The 14,084-nt window shown below is 37.1% G+C and overlaps 1 long non-coding RNA gene across 1 annotated transcript; it reads left to right on the plus strand.

Moving 5' to 3' along the window:
• Positions 1 to 1,376: 1,376 nt before the first annotated feature.
• Positions 1,377 to 8,429, plus strand: LOC113540322 (uncharacterized). Its single transcript, XR_003404021.3, has 4 exons — positions 1,377 to 1,735; positions 5,234 to 5,315; positions 7,639 to 7,727; positions 7,836 to 8,429. It is a non-coding gene; the product is annotated as an uncharacterized LOC113540322 (long non-coding RNA).
• The last annotated feature ends 5,655 nt before the right edge of the window (positions 8,430 to 14,084 follow it).

The following is a 14,084-nucleotide window of genomic DNA, read 5'->3' on the forward strand; positions in this document are numbered from 1 at the left end:
ACTGTGTAATATTTTCACCTCAGGGGAGCATGGGGGTGGAAGCTGTAATTTGAGAGCTGATAGGTGGTGGTGTCCAGAGATGCCTATTTAGAATCCCTTTGACTGCATTAGTTTCCTCTTGTCTAACCAAACAAGCCAAACAAGACTGCTGTACTTTTGTTCATGTCCCACTTTCTTCAGTACGGGACCATAAAAAGGACATCTGTTTGAATAATGTCTTAGCATTTAAAAGTCTATGTGCTTCTTCCACCTTAAATGTCATGATATGTATAGCTTTGCTGTTTCCAGAACTGTAATTATTCTTCACAAAACTTTTTTGGAGGGAAACGTGAGTGCCATTTTCTTACCAAAAAAAAAAAAAAAACTGGATTAAAGTATAAAGTATATTCACTGATGTTTGACAGACATCACTCAAAAAGACCATTCTTCACAATGGCTGAAAGGCACGAGGCAATTTCACAGCACTTGCGCCACTGCAATCTAATTTCATGGTACTGTCATTGTGCGTCCAATTCTACATTGTGTTAATCTGATGAACTGATAAGAAAAATGAGATAGGAGGAATTAGAATAACTCGTGCGGTCAAGTATTGATGTAGTCGCATAGTTATGTTTAATATGACATGCACACTTTTGCATTAGCACACCATACACACGATAGAAATGAATTTTCACAGAACGCATGATAAATATTAGTAAAAACGTAGTACTCTATGTAGGCTAAGGAGGGGGGCCTTGAATGATTCAGTTTAGGGATGCTTCGATATAATATTTTTGTTCACACCAAGTACGAGTACATGTATCCGGTTACTCTTTGATTCAGGTAAAGGAGTAATGTACTTTGTATTAATCGATCAAGGGCATCACAGAACATTATATTTAGCTCTGTTTATGTTTAACTGTGGCCATGAAAAGCACACACATGCATGTTCAAACATGTGCTACTAGGTGCATTTTTTATAACATTAGCTGGCTGAATTTAAGTGAAACTGTCTGTGCTCTCGAGGGAGGGGTGGCACTCTCTCCCTCCTATCAATAACAGCAGACACAATAACACAGTACATTAGCTAGCTACATTAGTTACCTCGGATTGAGTAGATGTCAGACCTTTACATTACATTACATTTATGGCATTTGGTAGATGCCCATATCCAGAGCAACTTACATTTATCTCATTTACACACCTGAGCAGTTGAGGGTTAAGGGCCTTGCTTAAGGGCCCAGCAGTGGTAGCTTGGTAGTGCTGGGATTTGAGCTCACAACCTTCTGATCAATAGTCTAACATCTTAACCACTAAGACCACACTTCCCTGCCATGGACAGTACACCACCCAGCCACCAGAGGGCTGAATGAGTCTTGACCTCTTCCTTCCATCATTTCCACTTCCTGTTTGTTGGCTAGATAAAGCACATAGACCTTGTTGTCTGTGTGAAATCATACAGGTTGAATGGTTAAATCTTTTTCTGAGCTGTTTGTATGATGTTGGTTTACAGTGACCTTGAGCTTGACCTTGTTTCTCTGTTTTGCTCTTTTGGAATTGCACTTGTTTTGTCTTGACTCATCTGGATTTACTGTATGCCTACTCTTGCCTGTACCTTGACTAACCTTTTGGATGTGTTTTGGATCACAGACCTTCAGATTTTTGTGTATGACCTGGACTGGCCTGTTCTTGACCATTTATGCATTTTTCATTATACTGTTAATATACCTCTTCCAAATGGCTCCTAACTTCCCTGGTGAGTCTCCTATGTTACACTGGAACACTATAACACAGTAGAGTTGCATTGGAGATGAGGGTTTTGTTTGACATTGGAAAAGCATTTCTGTATGGCTGTAAGTTAAATATGTTTGAATCCATTGTGTCTGAATCTCTCATTGTCAACGACCGATAGTAGCTGATTGTCAAGAGCAATATACTGATTAAGTAACTGTTCGTTTCACTCACCCAGCAGATTTTTTTTCTCAGCTAGTCACCATTTGCTTCTAGCAGTTTGCTAGCTGCTAGCAAATCCTTGAGTTGGGTTTTATGTTTAAGACATTTTATCAGGTTACTTCTATTGTAGGAAGATGTCTACAGTATGTAGTTCCTCTTTAGCTCCTGTTTTGCTTTGATTGCCATCATTAATAATGAAATATATTCAGATGTCATTTCATGTTGTCTGTTCATTAGCAAGACAATGTACACTTGGCTAATGTCACATAGTATGACATGGTATTTGAGAATCTTTTTACAAGTATGAGTAAATGAGAACAGAAACAGACAGATACAATACCAGTGTTGATATCGATGCATCTCTAATTCAGACATTTACTGCTAGATGCCAGCCCTAGGACCAATATGATCTCACAAGAAAATATGGCCCAATGTGAATGCAATGTGGTTGGATTTCATTAAATTTCTAATGCTAACACTAACATAGATTTGACTAAGCTTTAACTAAGTATTAACACCTTATGTTTTGGCCAACATGTTTTGAGTGGGAATTGGCCTAAAGACTAAATTAGGGAGAAATAGAGACTCCTGGAAGAGAGTCATTTTCCACCCATACTGTACGTGTACACATGTGTCAGTTAAAGGTGTAACGATACACTCCAGTCATGATTTGATTTGCCTGATACTGGCTTCATGATTTGATTCAATTTTAATGAAGAAAAATTCTGACCGAAAAGACTCTTATTTCTGAATCATAAACAATGCAACACAATGTGCATTTTTGTCTGTATAAAACTAAATATATATTAAAAAAAAAAACTATTTTAAACAAAAGGTACTACAGGTTCACCATATATTAAAAAGAAATAAATAAATGTATAAGTTCTCCCAAAAATTTGATTGAATAAACAAAGTCTTTGACTTGGGGAATATGATCAATTGAAACATAATGAGCTCCGTAGCAGCGCCTGAGGGGTGATTTTAACCAGAAATAGAGCTCCAAAGTCGGCTGAAATGCCCGACTTCTGCGGCCTCCAAGAAAGAATGCAATCATGTGACCAGTGTGCTCGCTATATATTTACTATACTCTATGGGGACCTCTATGGTACCTCTGGTGTTCATCCAGTGCAACTGCATTAGATGCATAATTAATAGAATGCTGATTTCCACTATGTGAATCACACATTCACACGATTCCCATCATCGCATTTTTGCAACACGATACATCGTATCAAGTGTATTCAAAGTACAATATAAACCCAAAATAGAGAATAGCATGAATGCATGTTCTGTGTACAAGTTATATGTAAATGAGAACATTTTCACAAACTCGGCTGGCATCGGACATGTGAGCATGTACAAAATATTTAACTAACTTTACCATTTAAATTTAATAGCTGCTTTTTGATCGCATTAACTTGCACACACTGTCTCTGTTCCTAAAGTGAATTTTAGGCACAGGTAGTTCACTCTGTGGTTGATAAATGAATATATTTGTGTAGATACCATTGTGTAGAAACACCCCAAATTGCATAGTTATTAAGTACACAAAATGTACAAGACATTCTAATTTCCCCATTTGAAAAAGGCAATCTTCTGTGGACCCTATTATTACAGCTGCTGGATGTCCTCTTTGGTAGAAAAACACTTTGGTGAGCTATTCATGGAAGAACATTTTGTAATGTGGGTTGTGCTGTGCCCTTATCCACTGTGTGGCTTAATGTCATGATTGCAAGAGGTAAGTTTAACAATTTTTAACCCTTGACAATAACTGGTCATTAAGACTGTGAGCTAACTTTAGCTGGTTGGCTCAATACGTTTGTGTGTTTTGTGCTTTACTGTGGTGTTTGTGAGATGCTGTGGTTAAACTGTGCCCAGAGTCGATAGTAGCAAGCTAGACAGTTAATGCTAGCAAGCTAAAAAAAATAAAAAGGGTAAAGACTTTCTATCTGTCAGCGCACTGCTTGCACTGGCTTGCAGAGTGAGTTCCTGTGGATCTCTGTGTGTCTCTCCAGTGGTAGCAAACTAGCTGGCTAAAGTTAGAGCTAGCTAAAATACAAAGACTTGTTAAAGGGAAAGGCTTTTTTTCTGTTATGATGTCTATGGCCCTATGTGAAGCCTACTTCTTTTGAGCATGATGACATAAGATTTAGCTGACATATGATGTGCGTTTGAAAATTCCTGCCAATTCACCCTCACAGCTCTGACTGTGAATGACAAGTGCATGATTGCCTGGGTCCACAGAAGCTCAGGAACATAATGTTTTGAAGTATCTTTTTTTCTCCCCTGACTCATAAAAACTCGCTTTTCATTTTTTAAAGCATAAATCCTGTTGTTTTTGCAGTTTTTTCAACACATTAACCTTTATAAAAGCAAGCATTTTGATCCTATGAGAAGAAGTCCTCACTTTCAAATTTGCACAAATTCACAAAAGCCAACTCAACCCAAAATTTTTTAAGGTTAGTGATAACATTTTGCCTTTATTAGTGCATTGTCTTTGAACTCCAATGGAAAAAATTGGATTTTGCATTTGTTGGGAATTATGTTGCAAAACAAAGGAGGTTACCTATAATGAACCTGCTAGCACAACAGATTGTCTGTGTGTCTCTGCTGAATATAACCTTGTAAACTGTCCCAGTCTATAAAGGACCAGGGGAAAGTTGCTTTTTTAATATTTCAGTGTGTTCTGAAGCATTTACCTTAGTATTGTAACACAAACAATTAGGGGTGTAACAATGCTCTGTGTCCGAGAAAGAGACCATGGAAGTCAGGCATTTTAGCCGACTTTGGAGCTCTATTTCCGGTTAAAATGATGCCTCAGGCACTGCTTCAGAGCTCATTTTCGGAGACTTTGTTTATTCAATCAAAACTTTTGGAGAATTTATAAATTAATTAGTTTATTTTTAATAAATGGTGAACCTATAGTACATTTTGTTTACAATATTAAACCTTTGTTCACAGCAATTTTTGATTTTAGTTTTATACAGACAAAAATTAACATTATTTTGCATTGTTTACAATTCAGAAATAAAGTCTTGTCACTCATCATTTTCTTCATTAAAAATTTTGTTCAAAGTCTCTGAGAATTTATATGAATTGAATTGTATAAGCCAGTATCGTGAATTGAATCGACTCATGATGACTCGGAGTGTATCATTACACCCCTACAAACAGATGATTAGCACTGTTACTTCATTCATTCAGTCAGCATGTCATGTTCTAGGCCTTCCTGTCAAAGCTTTTAGCAGTTTACAACATGCATGAGTGAAGAGAACAGCATTTCTGATATTCTTCATGTCAGGAGCGTGATCAACTTCAAATAGAGCCTGAAATAGTGCACACCTGGGAGGACATCCATATCAGGATGGTTGTGCCAGACAGTGGTGAGATTGATTTAATAGCTCTGGGGCATGTACAGACAATACACAGTTATTTGTACACATATTTTGTGTGCGTTTGATACCTAATTTGTCATAAATGCATGCCGTAGGGATAGTTTACTCATCCATTCTGTTGAAGTATTGTGAATTTATTTATGAACAGTGAAAGGAAATGTCTAGATGGCAGCACTGTTTGAGTCTTATGTTAACCTGAAGAATGGATTATTATTATTATGTGCATAAAGGGTTTCAATGTGAGTATAATTAATATATTAATATACCAAAAATCCAGACATTCCTGCTACACTGATTAAAGAGCTGAGACATGCAAATACAATTTAAGATTGAGATAGAAAGTATTTATGACGTATAAGACAAATATCACTGACATTTAATATAATATACACCACTGTATATGCACTTAGAGAGCTTTGACCGGTCATACCCATCAGTTTTTTACACACACACACGAAAAACTGTCTGGAGGTAAAAACCTCATTAAAAAGGCCTGAGTGTCCGATGCAATGTCTGTCCTCATTTGCAGCTTGTAGCCAATCATCAGTTAGCTGTCGACCAATTGTCAAGAAATTTATTCTCTGAAACATAAATTAATACACACACCTACACATTCCACTGGCTTCATGGCTTCATTCAAACCCCACAAAATGGTTCTGTTGAGTGATTTTGTATTCCTCCCATCCATTTTCTATACTGCTTATCCTACACAGGGTCACGGGGGAGCCTGGAGCCTATCCCAGGGAACTCAGGGCACAAGGCGGGGTCACCCTGGACCAGGGGCCAGCACATCGCAGGGCACAAACATGCACACACACGTTGCACACGTGATTGTGTATTATAATTAATTCAATTCAATTGATTTTTATTTGTATAGCGCTTTTTACAAAGGTCATTGTCTCAATAAATAGACAACGTGTAGTCTAAATACTTTTTAATTTCTTCCCCAAATGTATTTTCGGGAAAAAAGGAAACATCCATAACATGACAGCTGATGATATATTTACATATTAGCCCAAACTGAAATGAAATCTATGGTGGGAGTGTCGCTCTGTGGAATCACCAATTATGACTGTCACTGATTGGCTGTGTGAATCTACAGCGCTGGGCCCACAGTTAGCCCACAGTGTTCCTTCTTATCATTCTGTGTGTTTTTCTAATGACCTGCGGGGGTGCTGTTGTTCTCAGTTTCACAAAAAATACCTTAATAACAAAATAATTGTCTTTGAAACATTTGTTATCTGCAAAAAAGATGATGTGGGTGCCTTAAATGAAACCTTGTACAGATCTTATATTTGTTGAAAGAAATGGGGGAGGTGTGGTGAAGGCGTGGTGGGTGGAGTTGGGGGACAACTGATACGAGCCACCCCTGATATTAAGTAATATTTATTAATAAGTACCCTTATTGCACTGTAAAGTGTTCCCTATTAATTACTTAGTAGGTAAACTGTAAAGAACTGTAAATTAACCTTTTAAAACTCCTAGCCTTCAATAATTTATCTAAACCAAACAAAAGAAATACTATTTTCATTGGCTTTTACATTAAAAAAATGTTCACCTTCGCGTTACAAGTCCGACTCTCTATCCATTAGGCCACGACTGCCCTACAGTATATGTAGAAGTCTCTTATGTGATATCTTGAAATGGCATGAAGAGAAGTAACAGCGTTCCACTCCCAGAACTTTAGCTGACCCTCTCATGTGGGCGGCATTCTCATACAGGAGTTCTCATCCCAGCTCTATCACTGAAATTTATATTACTATTATAGTTATTACATTGTTATCTTCTATGACAGCAGTTTCTTTGTAATGAATGTTTCTTCTGTGGAGACATGAGGAAGGAAGTGTTAATGAAAAAGTCACTGGAGCAGAACTGGAGAGTTTATATTGCTCCGTTCATATTTGTTGTTCTCATCATTAACCGTAGGCACGAACTTTGATGGTTTGAACTAACAAACTTTGGTCATAAAATCATCCTATCATAAGGGAAACATGGACATAAAATACATGTGTTGAGAATAAAAATAAGTGTAGCAAACAGCAAATTCTTACCTCTAATAAAAAAATATTGAAGCTTACTGTCACTGGCTCCTAAACACAAATGAACCTTTACTGACGTCCTTGAATAATCAGTTGTTTTTGATATCTGTTAGTGACACATTGCCTCTTTGAAAATCTTCCAAAGCCTGCTTGAATTTTCTTTTAAAAACGCTGTGGCTTTTTATGGCTTATTTACTTGCTTGCTGCAAAATCAGACACTGCAGCTAAAGTGAATTTCCAAGGACTGCATTCATTTATTTTCCTCCCAACAGTATCACAGTGCTGTATTTGAAGATCCACATCCAGGACCATTTCTTTCTGAACCTGAAAAACAAGCTGCAAGGATTGCTGATGAAAACAAGTAGGAGGGATTTTCCCCTGTCCCTTTTTTTTTTTTTTTTTTACAAAACAAAAAAAACAATTGCACATCACCTCTCAGGGATTTCAGCTGTACATTTCTTTTTTACAGATGCTGAAAGCTGACTTCCTCCCTGGAGTTTCAGCTTCAGATAGAATGCACCACCATTACAGCAAAGAGACACACTGTTTCATCCTGGTTTTTATCCCACAGAAAATCAGAGAAAATACTTGTCTTCTGATGTTGTTTTCATCATAATATTATTGATTTGCCCGCACCATTTCCCCTTAAGGGAGCCTCTGTTGCCATCTTAAAGGCCGCTCCTACATTATATTACCTTGAGTAAAATTTGTTAGACACCCACATGGATCATTAAATATCGTCACTAGTTCCCACAAGATGAAGGATAACGCGTGCTTCCTCTGAGACAGGTCTTTTTCATTTGTATATTTGAACAGTTTATTTAATAATTTATTTCTCAAGGACAGTGCCCGTTATTAAATCGTATCAGCTGTACTGAATTACCAGAGTTAGCCCCAAAAAGGCTCATTTTCATCTGTTGTCCCTGGTCATATATTAGTAGGCACAGAAAATACAGAATAACACTATTATATAACATATAAAATATATCTAACCCAAAAAAAGCAGACTACAGTGCTGCTAGAAAATTTGTGAACCCTTTACAATTTTTTGTATTTCTGCATAAATCTGACCTGGAATGTGATCAGATCTTCATCTAAGTCCTACAACTAGATAAAGAGAACCTATTAAACAAGTGACTCAAAAACATTAGTTTTTACATTTATTTTTTGAGCAAAATTATCAAACATTAAATATCTTGGTCAGAAAAAAGTATCTGAACCTCTAGTTCATTTAAAGGGGTAATGGAAGTCAGGCGTGAGTTTAACAGGCCCTCCCATGGTTTAAGAACATAAGCTTGGGTCTTCACTATCAAAGTCTTCACCACACAGGTTTAGGACCTCAGAAAAAGTGTTATCGATGCTCATGGAAAAAGTTACAAAACCATTTCTAAAGAGTTTGCCTTCCACCATTTCACTGTGAGGTAGATGATATACAAATGGAGGAAATTCAGCCCTACTGTTACTCTCCCAAGGAGTGGTCATCCAGCAAAAATCATATTACAGGAAGTCACAGAACCCCAGGGTAACATCTACAGGCCAGTCTTGCATTGAGTCATGTCAATGTTCATGAGACTACCATCAGGCAAACACTGAACAAGAACAGTGTGCAGTGGCAGTATAGCAAGGAGGAAGCCACTACTCTCCAAAAAGATCACTGCTGCCTGTCTGAAATTTGTTCAAGACCACGTGGACAAGCCAGAAGCCTATTGGAAGAATGATCTGTAGACAGATGAGCCCAAAATAGAACTTTCTGATTTAAATAAAAAGTGTTATGTTTGGTGAAAACCAAACACTGCATTCCAACATAAGGACCTCATCCCAACTGTGAAGCATGGGGGTGGCAGTATCATGGTTTGGGGTTGGATTGTACCAGCAAAATCTACAGGAGAATGTCAGGGTATGGGAATGGGCCAAAATTCCTCTAACCCATTGTGCAGAATTGATCACCAGTTACCACAAACGTTTGGTTGAAGTTATTGGTTGAAGTTATTGCTCAAGCAGGTTACACTATTTACTGAAAGCAAAGCTTCACACACTTTTTCTGACAAAGATATTTAACGTTGGATAATTTTTGCTCAATACATTAAAGTAAAAACTAAAATGTTTTTTCCTTCATTTGTTTACTCGGGTTATCTTGACCTAGTTTTAAGACTTAGATGAATATATGATCATTTTCAGGTCAATTTTATGCAGAAAATTGTAAAAACAAACATTCTAGTGGCACCGTACAGCCTTAAATCTATCGAGATACATAAACACATACATAATATCAAATAATATATACAGGTTTTGCGATCAAGGCTATGTAGGCAAGCAGGCAAGGCATAGTATACAAGCAGAAGAATATTCATGGGGCCACTTAGAGCGAGTAACCCTTATAGATATGTACCCTAACCCTAGGAAGGGATGAACACACAACGAACAGAAAGAAACACTTGCTTCTTGCTCTTGATTGCAAGAAGGTCAATATGAGTAGCATAGTACCAGAACAGCACTATATAGATTCAAATGTATACAAAACCTGACTCTTAATAAGCTCTCTCATGTGTAGTGGTACTGAATTCCATTCCTGTGATGCTTTAATACAGAATGCTGATTGGCTAACAGCACTTCTTCTAAAAGAAACAATACAATCACCTCACATTGCACCTCCGCTAGCCTTGTAAATATCTTTCCTTTGTGTAATAAACCTTTAAAGTGGAAGAGGAACGGTATTATGCAAGATTTTATAAACAAGACACGAATTTCAGTATTTAATCAAATTTTCCTTTTTTTTTTAAAAAAAATCTTATACTTCCTTAATATAAAACAATCATGGTAACTATTCTACTTCTGCTCTAAAACTTTAAGAGTTTATTCATACAGTATTTCAAGTGGTTTCAATATAGTTTTACTAACTTGTGCCCGATTTATTAAACAGTATGTAAGAGGATCGTAGCATTCATTTATAATTTGGCTGCATCAATCGTGACTAAGTTTCTTATAAATGTGTAATTTGGCAAATTAAATGTAACCCTGTGACTCTTGAATAAAACTGTTCCATTTTAAATGACGAAAATTGCTGTACTAAATAAAGCTAGACTAAAACTAACAAACACCAATTGGCTAAAATTGTTATATATTTTAATACTACAGTGCTGTTGAATTCTTGTATCTGATTGGTCAGAAAGATGTCGATTTATTTTTCTATAACAGCAGCTCTGACAATAGTGCCGGCTGCAAGAAAAATCACAGGTTTATACTTCTCTTGTTCTAAAATATTATCATTTCTGTAGTAACACATGGACCTACATAGAGACTTGTATGGCGGACATTTCATGTAGTCTAACACTAATGAAATTTTAAAACCGTGCTTGTATTTAACAAATAACATTGTACTGATTACATGGCACAGACTCCTGCCTGTTTGGTGACTTTGACTCTGCTTATCTGCTTCATCTCTACCGCCTGATACTGCGCCACACGACCCTGTATTGATTATTTTGATGTTTTTAACAAGAAAGTAAGACTGAATCTAAATAAGCTCCGAAGATGAACACTAATATTCTCATCTGGTGCTGCAAGTGGCTACTCCTGTGATGTCGGTATTACTGATGAAAGCATGTGTGTGGTGTGTTGGTAATGAGCTTGGTGGAGCATGGAAAGAGCACTATTTTAATTTTACTGGTATTTTTTTTTTTTTTTTAAGAATGTTTTTCAGTCTATCCGTCTTCTGAATGGCAAGATTAGCTTTTAATCTCTTCACATCAACAGCTATTGCAAAAAAAAAAAATAAAACCTGTCACCTACAAGAGAAGATCCTAGACATGTTGGTGGATTTTACTCGCTGGCCTCAATCAGAAAGAGTTTACCTGGACAATCCCAGAAAAAAAAAAAAAAAGGAAGACTTGTAGTTTCACTTTGACGTGACCTCCAAACGCTGTGAGAACTTCACAGCACACTAGCTATTTAAAAAAGGGGTGTCTTGATATATGCTTATTTTGTCAGCTAGGAGAGAAATTATAAATATCCAAGTAATATTTCTTTCACATTTGATATTGTAATAGTGTTAAATAAGGAGACAGGGTAAGTGCATATCTGTACTGTCATGAGGTATTTTGAATAAGCAGCATGAATATTAGCAGTAATTTTAGATGACACACTAATCTGTCACCTGTCAGGTCTTGGCTAGATTTACAGTGGGACTGAATAATATGTATATTCACTTGACATATCGGAGACCAAAAGAAAGAAGAAGGAATATGACTAATGTCCTATAAATGATTATGCAAATTTTGCAGTATGCAATGATTATGCAATATGCAGAACAGCACACACCACTATAAAGAGAAAATAATTCATTCAGCTGGAAAACAAACAAGCTCCAGGCTTCTCGCTACTAAGATGAAAGGGAATATGTTTATAAATTTACTGCAATTTCTTTGATTAATGAGCCAATAAAAGTATATAAATTTAATCCTCAAGTTGTCATCATTTGCATTGAATATGGATATGGAAATATTTTTTACAGTTCAAAAGGATCATAATAATAGAACGACTGAGCACAGAGACAACTCTCTGAGATCTCCTCGAAGATGATTGTCTGCTCTCTGCAGTAGAAAATCATAAAATTAGCATAGCTTATTAAATGCATAAAGAGAATATCATCTTCCTAAAATTCCAAATGGAATATAATGATGGTCCTGATGAGTTATTTATTTTTCCTGATCTGACCTTTTTAATCTCGATAATTCTAATTATTCCTAACATGTGAAATGAACTCCAAGTATTTGGACACATGGGAGCTGTGTTGCATGCCCTGTATGATCTGAGGTTTGGGTCATGCTGAAATACCGCTACTCTTTTTTCATTTTTTTTGCTGACCAAGGACTCTGTAGGACAATCAGTTTTGACTAGTGGGATGTGTCTTGGCGGGATATTGTTGTCTAATTATATTGGGTCAGCAGATTTCACAGCCACGCTACAGGGCAATGGGTAAAGTGCTATGATGGGCTCTCGAGGGACCTGCATAATTTGAAATGGTCTGATGAGTTTAAGAAAAATGCACGTCCACTTCTTTGCCATATGGGAAATGAATATGGATTAAAGAAATGAAATGCAGGCATTTTACTAGTGTTTGTTGTGGTAATGGAAAAATGATTAAAAAAAATCCAGACACTTCAAATGAGATCCACAAAGCTTTATGGATATTATATGGGATAAATATTTTGCATTGAAGTTAAGAATTCTTGATTAGTTTTATTTATAGGCCACCATTTTACCACCAAACTGAATCAAGTCAAGCAGTCTTTCCCATTGACAGTTCCTACAGTTATTGCTTTTGTTGTTCTTACATACTCGATTCTGCTCCTGAACGGCATCGCGGTTAGAGGATCAGCAGTGCCAACTTCACTGCATTAGAGCTTACTCTTTTTTTTGCATACACTTTTATCCAAAGCAACTTACAATTGAGTTAAATACATGATGGTTAAAGGGCTTGTTCAAGGAACCAGCACTGGCAGTTTGGCAGGACTGGGATTTGAACTCCTCCCTATAGAGTTCTCACTAAGTCCCTCTCCAATACACTGAAGTGAAGTTTGTGAGATGTGCCTATGGAAGGCTGACTTCAGACATCAGGAATAGAATTTGCCCAAAAGGATAAATTTATTTTGTAAATCAGTGAAGCCTTTTAGGTTGTTGGCTGTACTTAATAAATATTTAATACTTAAAAACTAATATTTAATTTGCTCCATTCAGTCCCTGGAGGACTAGTGGTTAGGCCATGGTGCTCTCACTGCTGCAGCCCAGGTTCAATTCCTGGCCAGGGAACCAACCGCAGCCACTGGGGTTACACATGACAGTGCATTCCCAGTGCCGGTCTCAAGCCTGGATAAAACTGGGGAGGGTTGCATCAGGACGGGCATCTGGCATTAAAAAAAAAAAAAAAAAAAAAGGGGGCCAAATCAAATATGCAGACCAATGATCTGCTGTGGCGACCCCTAATGGAAGCAGCCGAAAGAACAACAACAACATTTTAATTTACTACTTTCAAATGAGGTTTTATGTAGATGACTAGTCCACCATTAAACATATGAAATGCCATTACATTCTTTTCCATTATTCTGAATGCTAGTCAGCATGCTAGTTGGAGGCATTGTTACTTAGCAGGTTGGTTTGACTCTGGTTTGCTGGTTTGATGAATTTATTCATTCATCTTCAGTATCTGGAGACTATCCTGAATACACTGGGTATAAGGCAGGCTTACGGATCATCACAGGACATCAGATGTACTCATTTGCATGCTCAGTCACACTCATTCAAGATATTTTTAACTACATCACTCCTTCTCTTGTGCTCCTTTCCTTGTGCTTGTGGCCACTTGTGTGAAATAGGAGACACACTTCAGAAAGTAATTAGAAAGTCGGTGACGGTGTAATCAAAATAACATCAGGATGAAGAAGAAACTGTGGGGTACAGGCGTGCCTTCAACAACAACAGGCAACAGGACTCGAGCGTATCTTCCCTAGCAGAATCTAGCCCACTTTATCTTACCTACTTTGACATTTTTGCTGATGCTTCTCGAACTATAGGAGCATATATCCAACCATGCTGAAAAAAATATGAGCCAGCCATTTCATTACCATGGCTCAATAACGTCCTACAAAAACCTACGACCACTAACCCCGCCCCTCACCCTAACCTTAACCGAGGGTAGCCTTCGATAGCTTGTAATAATTCT

This window comes from Pangasianodon hypophthalmus, chromosome 5 (assembly GCF_027358585.1).
Source record: "Pangasianodon hypophthalmus isolate fPanHyp1 chromosome 5, fPanHyp1.pri, whole genome shotgun sequence".
NCBI lineage: Eukaryota > Metazoa > Chordata > Actinopteri > Siluriformes > Pangasiidae > Pangasianodon > Pangasianodon hypophthalmus.